The 11,531-nt window shown below is 37.1% G+C and overlaps 1 non-coding gene across 1 annotated transcript; it reads right to left on the bottom strand.

Annotated features, from left to right (window-relative positions):
- Positions 1-11,214: 11,214 nt before the first annotated feature.
- Positions 11,215-11,322, bottom strand: LOC148548316 (small nucleolar RNA R71). Its single transcript, XR_015898983.1, has one exon. It is a non-coding gene; the product is annotated as a small nucleolar RNA R71 (small nucleolar RNA).
- Positions 11,323-11,531: the final 209 nt, after the last annotated feature.

The raw sequence follows: 11,531 nt of genomic DNA on the forward strand, positions 1-11,531 counted from the left end.
ACAAAGAAAACTCAACTCCCGTCCATCCTTTCTGAAGGACTTCCACTTCCACATCATTCTCAAACTTACTCAGAGAAGATTCTTCATACCCAATGAGTTCATTTGTAGATGTGGATTCATCACTAGGAAGACTTGATTCATGATCATTATCACCAAGGGAACTTGCTTCTTGATCTATCCCATCCAAATCTTCATAGGGATTATGCCATGGAGGGTGTGCACTAGCCTCCTTGACATCAATTTCAATCATCTTGGAAGAATACTCTACAACTCTAGATTCCCATGGAGGTTCAGCATCTCCTAAGTCTTCAACCACTTCTTCCTCTTCAACTATTACGGCTTCCTCCACTTGTTCCAATACAAAGTCACGTTCCTCATTGTCCACTGGAGTTTCTGGTGTCTCCTTCATGCTACGCTCTTCTATTGATTCTCCACATTTAGCCATGGGAGTTTCTTGAGTGTCCAAATGTTGGGAAGCTAATCGATTTACTACCTCAGTCAAGGCAGCCATGAATTCTAGTACTTCCCTTTTCATCTCTCTTTGCCCTTGAAGAAGAACACCAAGAGTGTCATGCATTGAAGATTGAGGTGGATATGAAGGTTCATGATAGGAGGGTGGTTCATCATAATAAGGATGTGGTGGCTCAACACTCTCCATCTTTTCCACTTGTTGCATAACACACTTTAATTCCTTTTTTTCAAGTTGAGATTCTTTAGCCATGAGAGCTTCGTGTACTTTCCGATTTCCCACTTGCTCCAATTGATGAAGGGTTGCATGAAATTGATCCAGTATTTCCTTGAGACGATCCCTTGACTCTTGTTCTACTTGGATATCATAAGTAGGATCATAGTGCTCTCGGGTTGATGAATATAGACATGGTGTATATGGAGGTGGTGGTTCTTGGAAGTAATTAGGTTGGAATTGGGGTGGTTCCATGTATGGTTCATATGGCTCACAGGGTGATTGGTATGGTGGATATGGGTTAGGATCATAGGGGGGTTGTAAGGTCCCACATCGGTTAGGGAGGGGAACGAAGCATGCCTTATAAGGGTGTGGATACCTCTCCCTAGTATGACGCGTTTTGACAAGTGAGTGTGGGGGCTTCGGCTATCATCCCCATCGTCAAAGACAAAATCGTGAGGCCTTGTGTGCCTAATAAACCCCATTTTTAGGTTTATCTTGTGATGAATTTAGAGTATTTTATCAACCTTTTCTCTCATTTATTCAATGAAATGGCATGGTTTTGTGATTCTCCCTTGATTTGTACTTAAATGTGAAAACATGCTTTTAGACCTTTAATTTGATAATTTTGATTCACCTTTGATTCCACTAGATGCCTTGATTTGTTTGTCAAGTGATTTCAGGTTGAAAAGTGCTAGGAATGGATCAAAGGAGTGAAGAGAAAAGCATGCAAAGTAGAGAACACATGGAAAAGCCAAAGAATTGGATGAGCTCATGGACGCGCACGCGTAATGTATGTGCACGCGTGGATCGCAAAAACTCAAAGGATGCGCACGCGTGCTGTACGCATGCGCGTCGATGCTGGCACACGATTTTAAAGTGAAAACATGGCCAGCGAATTCTGAGAAGCTGTGTGGCCCAATCTAAGTCAACTTTGGCGCCAAAAACACTTAAAAGAGCCAAGAATTGAAGAGCAAAATGGGGGGGGGGGATTCCATCATTCTACACACATAGTTTAGTTTAGGGATTAGTTTTGAGTTAGTTTTAGAGAGAGAAGCTCTCACTTCTCTCTAGGATTAGGATTAGGTTTAGTTCAATAATCTTAGATCTAGGTTTTAATTCATGCTCTCTTCTATTTCTACCTCTCAATTCTTTGTTGTCACATGTTGTTCTTCTATTCTTGTGTTGTAGTTTCTTCTACTTTGCTTCCATACTTGTTGTTGATCTACTCTTGTTTCTTCTATTTTCTTTCAATTCAATTTGAGGTAATTCATGTCAATAATGTTCCTTTTGATTGTTGTTGTTAATTCCTTGCAATAATTGTTGATAGATTTCATTCTTGTTGTCAATTTACTATGCTTTCCTTTTGTGCCTTCCAAGTGTTTGTCAAAATGCTTGAGAGGATGTTAGAATAGAATTTTATTTTCTTGGCTTGGGAAGGTAACTTAGGAATTTTTGAGTTACTAATGTCCAAGTGATTGATAGTTGATAGCCATTGACTGTAGTTCTCATTAATTCAATTAGTGAATAGCTAGGGCTTATGGACTTGGATTGATATAGCTCATTTGACTTTCCTTTACTTGTTAGAGGGTGACTTAGTAGGATTAATCCTTGCAATTGTCATATTGTGGTTAGTAATAAGGATAGAGATCCTTGACCACCAAACCTTGCCAAGACCTTTTTGTCATTTGATTTCCTTTATCATTTACTTTTCTTGTTTCCTAATCAAAACCCCAAAATATACATGTCCAAGACTAATAACAAGAACACTACCCTGCAATTCCTTTGAGAGACGACCCGAAGTTTAAATACTTCGGTTATTAGAATAATTAGGGGTTTGTACTTGTGACAAACAAATGTTTGTATGAAAGGATTATTGTTGGTTTAGAAACTATACTTCGACGAGAATTCAATTGTGAAATTCTATACCACACAAAAATCCATTCATCAAAATGGCGCCGTTGTCGGGAAATTGCAATTGTGTGCCTTGTTATTGGTTATTGTATATATGTGAATATTGTGAATATGTTTGCCTTGGTTAGTTCTTGCTAGTTTTAGGATTTGGGTTTCTTTGTTTCTTAGTTGATTTTATTTGTTTTTTCTTTTGCTATCATGAATTCTCACTTTGGCTATGAGTTTGGTTCTAATTGTGTTGTAGGAATTGTGAACTTCAATGACCACATGTGTCAAGGATGGAACCAACAAAGATGGGAGAAGTCTCAGGGAATTGATCACTCCTATTGGCCACAACCTCCGGATACTCATAGGTATAATCACCATCCTAATGCATGTCAATTCAATGGCTATGGTGAACCTTTTTGTGAAAATCAATTACCATCATCATACTATGAGCCATATCCTCAACATGAACCTCAACCATACTTATAAGCCTCTCTTTACCAAACATCTTGCTACGGTCCATATCCATCATATGACCAATCACCCATACCATTTCCTTGTGACTATTATGAAGAACCTTTAGAACAACCACAACCCTATCATGATTACTACCAAGAACCACCTCAATATACACCATCTCCATACCCTCACCAAGAAGAACCACCTTCCTACTATGAACCCTCTCTCCAAAGTGATGAACCCTCTTATCCACCCCAAGTCAATAGATGATTCTCTCACGTTGCTACTTCAAGGACAAATAGATATGCAAAGAAACACCCTAGAGTTTGTGACTAACTTGACTAAGGTAGTGCATACTTTAGCCTACCAATGCCTGAACACTCAAGGTGCTTCCGTATCCACATGTGAAGGATCCAAAAAAGAGCAAAGCATAAAGAGGAGATTGGACAATCTGGTGGAGAAGGAGGAGTTGGGTTTTGTATTGGAACAATTGGAGAAACCAGTGATCATTGAAGAAAAGGGAGACGAGGTTGAAAATTTAGGAGATATGAAACCACCATGGGAGTATCAACAACCTCCGGAGCATATTCAAATTGAAAAATATGAAGAGGTTGATCAGGAAATGGATTCAATCATCAATGATTTTTTATCCAAAATTGAATCACCTCCCATGGAACAAGAACTTGAAGTTATTGAAGACAACTCCAAACCAAGTAATATTGGTACCCTTGTTGAAGAAGTTGACAAGCAAGAAGAAATTGAAAGGAGTTGTCAAGAGGTGGAAACAACTAAGGAAGAGCCTAAAGGAGTAGACCTCACCTTGTCTAAGTGTGGGGAGGTTCTCCTCCCCAAGCCACCCTCCGACACAACATTCAAGTGGGTAAAATTTTTATCCTTAAGCTTTACTTTCTCACTTGAATATGGCTTGATTGAAACAGATGAGCAACTTAGAGCTCTTTGCGGAATTAATAATAAGAAAGAGTTGTGTAGTGGCTGGAAGTTTGGAATTACGCTCATTAGGGTCAAAGCTACAAAGCATAGGGACCATGATTGGATAGATGCTACTTTGTGTGGGTATAGGAAGAGATTTTGATGTGCTACAGAGAATTCTATATGTCAACCACCCGGAAGAACGAACCGTGACAATCAACTTGAAGCTGGGTGTGAAGATAAGATATGGGACCCCGGATCATACTTTGAAGACCAACTTTGGGAACTCATATCTTGGGTTGAACTTCACCCAAGCTTGGTGAAGACGGTTGGAATTTCTGTCAACCATTTGAGGAGCAAAGATCCTTGGAGATTCAAGGATGAGTACAAACACAAGTCACCATGACAAAGAGCTTCCTAAATGTCCAACTTAGACACTTAAAATAAAAGTGCTAGGTGGGAGACACCCCACCATGGTAAACTCTTTCCATTCCCTCTTGTAGATTTGATTAATAAGTGATTTGAGTTGCCATTTTAGGTAGTTTTCTTCTTCATTGTAGTCATCTCTTAATGTTTTGATTGTAGTTGCTTAAGGTGCAAGTTATAATTGGTTGCTTTTGGAAATTTTTTATTAATATTGCACTTTTGGTTGATTTAGCGTTGAAAGTAATGTTAGGGAGATTTTTAGCTATTTTTAGTGTTTCCCAAAAAAAAAAAAGAAAGAGAGCAGGGACGCGTACGCACGCTGTACGCGTACGCGTCGATGAGGGATTACAGATCCATTCATATTCCAGAGAGTTGCACAAATGGTGTGCGAACATTGGGCATGGGGCATAATCGAAGTCACGCATACGCACGCTGTATGCGTACGCGTCAATGTGATGACACAGTTCCCATACTCCCACCCGAGAGTTGCGCGGCTGTGGCGCGAGCATTATGCTTCTCGCGCAAGCCTCAGCCGACTCGGACGCGCACCAGACGCGTACGTGTAGAAGCACTTCCTTTCCACCCACGCCTGAGCGCACATTGCGCTTATGCATCCATCATGTTTTTCACCATCCACGCGGACACGTACAAGACGAGTACTGATGCATGAGCATCTTTCCTATCTTTTCCTAGTGAATTTGCTTTTAAATTGTTGAGTTTAATCAAGAATTAATTATCTTTTAGCCACTATGAACGCTACTTTGAGTCTTGTGAAATTCTGTTTATTTTAGGTAGCATTTGGTTGGATTTGATGGAGCTTCCGCAGAAAAGGAGAAGAAGGCTATATAGGGCAGAAATGCTTAGAGGATGGAGAGGAAGCTTGCACAAATGGAAGGAGCACAAGAATTAAAGGAGATGACAGCGAGGAGCGACGCGTGCGCGTACCTGACACGTGCGCGTGATTTAGAGCTTTCCATGGTAACACGTGTGTGTACCTGACGCGTACGCGTGGATTGAAGATTTGCACAGCGACGCATGCGCGTACCTGACGCGTACGCGTGATACACGAAGAAGATCATCGACGTGTATGCGTGACTGACGCGTACGCGTGACAAACGCGAAGTGCAGAAAATGTTGATTAATTAATTCTGATTTAAAACTTTATTTTTATAGGAAAAGATATTATTTTACTTTTAGAAGATAGATTTTAAATTAATTAGGATTAGATATAAAAGAGGATTGAAATTATTCCACAGGAGGATTCCACTTTTCATTCCACCTCTACCAAAATATATTTTATCAGAATCCTTATTTTCTCTTTGCCATGAGCAACTAAACCTCCACTGTTAAGGTTAGGAGCTCTATCTATTGTATGGATTGATAATATTATTTTCTATTTTAATTCTTGTATTGATTTTTATTTCAAGAATTATTTTCGTTCTTTATTTTATGAATTTGGGTGGAACAGAAGTATGACCCTCTTTCTAATTGAGTTCTTGTATAACTTGGAAAAGCTCTTTACTTGAACAACAGCTTGAAAACATATTCTCCTAAATTTCTAGTATCTGAATTTAACGGGATACGTGACATATAATCCTTTTATATTTGGGTAATTAGAGTTTCTGTGGCATATAAACTAGAATTAAATTTCACCCCCTAATTGGAATTAATTGACCAAGGAATTGGCGGTTAATGAATTTTAGAGGAGACAAGAAAGGTATAAGGAATTAGGGTCTAGTCACATATAGTTTGCCATGAATTAAATCTTGCATGCTTAAAATAAATTAATAAGTTAAGTCAATCTGGAAAATAGATAACTCTGAAGACTTAATTTCCTCTCCATATTTTATTCCCAACTTATTTATTTGCCTGTCTTCTGTTTAATGCTTTTTGAACTCTCAAACACTATTTTCTGTTTGTCTAACTAAGTAAATTGATGAGCGGATAATTTATACCCTTTTGGCATTGTTTTTAGGTAGTTTTTAGTATGTTTTAGTTACTTTTTATTATATTTTTATTAGTTTTTATGCAAAAAACACATTTCTGGACTTTACTATGAGTTTGTGTGTTTTTCTATAATTTTAGGTATTTTCTGACTAAAATTGAGGAACCTAAGCAAAAATCTGATTCAGAGGCTGAGAAAGGACTGCAGATGCTGTCGGATTCTGACCCTCCTGCACTCGAAATGGATTTTCTGGAGCTACAGAAGCCCAATTGGCGCGCTCTCAATTGCATTGGAAATTAGACATCTTGGGCTTTCCAGCAATATATAATAGTCCATACTTTGTCCGAGACTTGATGACCCAAACTGTCAGAGACCCTTTTCTGGAGTAAAACGCCAGAACTGGCACCAAAACTGGAGTTAAACACCCAAACTGGCACCCAAGCTGGCGTTTAACTCCAAGAATAGCCTATGCACGTGAAAGCTTTAATGCTCAGTCCAAGCACACACCAACTGGACCCGGAAGTGGATTTCTACACTATCTGCACTTAGTTACTCATTTTCTGTAAACCTAAGTTACTAGTTTAGTATAAAAACTACTTTTAGAGATTCATTTTGGTAACTCAAGACATTTTACATCTCATATTGTAACTTCTACGGCATGAGTCTCTAAACCCCATAGGTGGGGGTGAGGAGCTCTGCTGTGTTTCAATGGATTAATGCAATTACTACTTGATGAGCGGATAATTTATACGCTTTTTGGCATTGTTTTTAGTATATTTTTAGTAGGATCTAGTTACTTTTAGGGATGTTTTCATTAGTTTTTATGTTAAATTCACATTTCTGGACTTTACTATGAGTTTGTGTGTTTTTCTGTGATTTCAGGTAATTTCTGGCTGAAATTGAGGGACTTGAGCAAAAATCAGATTCAGAGGTTGAAGAAGGACTGCTGATGCTGTTGGATTCTAACCTCTCTACACTCAAAGTAAATTTTCTGGAGCTACAAAACTCAAAATGGCGCGCTTCCAATTGCGTTGGAAAGTAGACATCTAGGGCTTTCCAGAAATATATAATAGTCCATACTTTGGCCGAGTTTAGACGATGTAAAAGGGCATTGAATGCTAGTTCTACGCTGCTGTCTGGAGTTAAACGCCAGAAACACGTCACAAACCAGAGTTGAACGCCAGAAACACGTTATAACCTGGCGTTCAACTCCAAGAAAGACCTCTCCACGTGTAAACTTCAAGCTCAGCCCAAGCACACACCAAGTGGGCCCCGGAGGTGGATTTATGCATCAATTACTTACTTCTGTAAACCCTAGTAACTAGTTTAGTATAAATAGGACTTTTTACTATTGTATTAGTCATCTTGGGACGTCTGGTTCTTAGATCATAGGGGCTGGCCATTCGGCCATGCCTGAAACTTTCACTTATGTATTTTTAACGGTAGAGTTTCTACACTCCATAGATTAAGGTGTGGAGCTCTGCTGTTCCTCATGAATTAATGCAAAGTACTACCGTTTCTCTATTCAATTCAACTTATTCCGCTTCTAAGATATTCATTCGCACTTCAACATGAATGTGATGAACGTGACAATCATCATCATTCCTTATGAACGCATGCCTGACAACCACTTCTATTCTACCTTTGATTGAATGATTATCTCTTGGATCTCTTTATCAGAATCTTCATGGTATAAGCTAGATTGATGGCGGCATTCATGTGAATCCGGAAAGTCTAAACCTTGTCTGTGGTATTCCGAGTAGGATTTTGGGATTGAATGACTGTGACGAACTTCAAACTCGCGAGTGCTGGGCGTAGTGACAGACGCAAAAGGAGGGTGAATCCTATTCAAGTATGATCGAGAACCTCAGATGATTAGCCGTGCTGTGACAGAGCATTTGGACCATTTTCACAAGAGGATAGGATGCAGCCATTGACCACGGTGATGCCTCCAGATGATTAGCCATGCAGTGACAGCGCATAGGACCATTTTCCAGATGATTAGCCATTGACAATGGTGATGTCCTTACATAAAGCCAGCCATGGAAAGGAGTAGGACTGATTGGATGAAGACAGCAGGAAAGCAGAAGTTCAGAGGGACGAAAGCATCTCTATACGCTTATCTGAAATTCTCACCAATGATATACATAAGTATTTCTATCTTTATTTTCTATTTATTTATTATTATTTTCGAAAACTCCATAACTATTTGATACCCGCCTGACTGAGATCTACAAGATGACCATAGCTTGCTTCATACCAACAATCTCCGTGGGATCGACCCTTACTCATGTAAGGTTTATTACTTGGACGACCCAGTGCACTTCCTGGTTAGTTGTATTGAAGTTGTGAATGAAAAAAAAAATGATTTATTAAGATGTGCGTACAGAGTTTTTGGCGCCGTTGCCTGAGATCACAATTTCGTGCACCAAGTTTTTGGCGCCGTTGCAGGGGATTGTTCGAGTTTGGACAACTGATGGTTCATCTTGTTGCTCAGATTAGGTAATTTTCTTTTTGTTTTATTTTCAAGAATTTTTCAAAAAAAAAAAAAGATATTTTCAAAAATATTTTTCAAAAATTTCTCCTTTGTTTTCGAAAAAAACAAATTTTTAAAATAAATATTTTCAAGAATATATTTTTCTTCAGAATTTTTAAAAATGAATTCTAGTGTTTCATGTTGATTTATTAAATCCTGGCTGGCTGTAAGCCATGTCTAATCTTTTGGACTGGGGTTTCAACTTATCATCACAAGAGCTTGTTGATTTTCACACACTTAGTTGCTCTATACATGGAAAGTATCAATATCTTCTAAAGCTTGGCTGGCTAGTAAGCCATGCCTAACCCTCAGATTGGAGCTTTAGATTAAGAGTACACGATTTCTGGAATTCATATTAAAAATTTTGGAATCCTTATTTTTCTTTTTCAAATAATTTTCGAAAAATCCAAAAAAATCATAAAATCATAAAAATAAAAAATATTTTGTGTTTCTTGTTTGAGTCTTGAGTCAATTTTAAGTTTGGTTTCAATTGCATGTTTTAAAGTTTGCATAAAATTTTCGAAAAATTCATGCATTCATAGTGTTCTTCATGATCTTCAAGTTGTTCTTGGTAAGTCTTCTTGTTTGATCTTGATGTTTTCATGTTTTGTGTCTTTTCTTGTTTTTCATGTGCATTTTTGCATTCATAGTGTCTGAACATGAAAGATTTCTAAGTTTGGTGTCTTGCATGTTTTCTTTGCATATAAAATTTTCAAAAATAAGTTCTTGATGTTCATCATGATCTTCAAAGTGTTCTTGGTGTTCATCTTGACATTCATAGCATTCTTGCATGCATTCATTGTTTTGATCCAAAATTTTCATGCATTGCATCATTTTCATGTTTTTCTCTCTCATCATTAAAAATTCAAAAATAAAAAAAATATATCTTTCCTATTTTCTCTCATAAATTTCGAAAATTTGGATTGACCTTTTCAAAAATTTTTAAAATTCAATTATTTTTTATGAGTCAAATCAAATTTTCAATTTAAAAATCTTATCTTTTTAAAAAATCAAATCTTTTTCATTTTTCTTAGTTATTTTCGAAAATTCTAAAAATATTTTTCAAAAATTTTTTTCTTAATTTTATATCATATTTTCGAAAATATCATCAACAATTAATGTTTTGATTCAAAAATTTCAAGTTTGTTACTTGTTAAGAAAGATTCAAACTTTAAGTTCTAGAATCATATCTTGTGATTTCTTGTGAGTCAAGTCATTAATTGTGATTTTAAAATTCAAATCTTTTTCAAAACTAATTTCAATCATATCTTTTCAAAAATATCTTTTTATCTTATCTTTTTCAAAATCATATCTTTTTCAAAAATTTGATTTTAAAATATCTTTTCTAACTTCTTATCTTCTTATCTTTTCAAAATTGATTTTCAAATTTGTTTCAACTAAGTAACTAACTTTTTGTTTGTTTCTTATCTTTTTCAAAACTACCTAACTAACCCTCTCTCTCTCTAATTTTCGAAAATATCTCCCTCTTTTTCAAAAATTCTTTTTAATTAACTAATTGTTTCAAAATTCAATTTTAATTTATTTCTTCTTTTAATTTTCGAAAATCACTAACCATTTTTCAAATATAATTTTCGAAAATTCTCTTTCTCTCTCATCTCCTTCTATTTATTTATTCATCTACTAACACTTCTCTTCATCTCACATCTCTGCTCTCCTCACCCTTGTGTTTCTTTCCTTACATTACATTCTTTTCTTCTTCTTTTCTTCTACTCACACAGGGACCTCTATACTGTGGTAAAAAGGATCCCTATTATTATTATTTTTCTGTTCTCTCTTTTTCATATGAGCAGGAGCAAGGACAAGAATATTCTTGTTGAAGCAGATCCAGAACCTGAAAGGACTCTGAAGAGGAAACTAAGAGAAGCTAAATTACAACAATCCAGCAAGTACCTTTCAGAAATTTTCGAACAAGAAGAGGAGATGGCAGCTGAAAATAATAATAATGCAAGGAGGATGCTTGGTGACTTTACTGCACCTAATTCCAATTTACATGGAAGAAGCATCTCCATCCCCACCATTGGAGCAAACAATTTTGAGCTGAAACCTCAATTAGTTTCTCTGATGCAGTAGAACTGCAAGTTCTATGGACTTCCATCTGAAGATCCTTTTCAGTTCTTAACTGAATTTTTGCAGATCTGTGATACTGTTAAGACTAATGGAGTAGATCCTGAAGTCTACAGGCTCATGCTTTTCCCTTTTGCTGTAAGAGACAGAGCTAGAGTGTGGTTGGACTCTCAACCCAAAGATAGCCTGAACTCTTGGGATAAGCTGGTCACGGCTTTCTTAGCCAAGTTCTTTCCTCCTCAAAAGCTTAGTAAGCTTAGAGTGGATGTTCAAACCTTTAAACAGAAAGAAGGTGAATCCCTCTATGAAGCTTGGGAGAGATACAAGCAACTGACCAAAAAGTGTCCTTCTGACATGCTTTCAGAATGGACCATCCTGGATATATTCTATGATGGTCTGTCTGAATTAGCTAAGATGTCATTGGATACTTCTGCAGGTGGATCCATTCACCTAAAGAAAATGCCTACAGAAGCTCAAGAACTCATTGACATGGTTGCTAATAACCAGTTCATGTACACTTCTGAGAGGAATCCTGTGAGCAATGGGACGCCTCAAAAGAAGGGAGTTCT

Source organism: Arachis ipaensis, chromosome B8, assembly GCF_059453495.1.
Source record: "Arachis ipaensis isolate K30076 ecotype BB chromosome B8, ASM5945349v1, whole genome shotgun sequence".
NCBI lineage: Eukaryota > Viridiplantae > Streptophyta > Magnoliopsida > Fabales > Fabaceae > Arachis > Arachis ipaensis.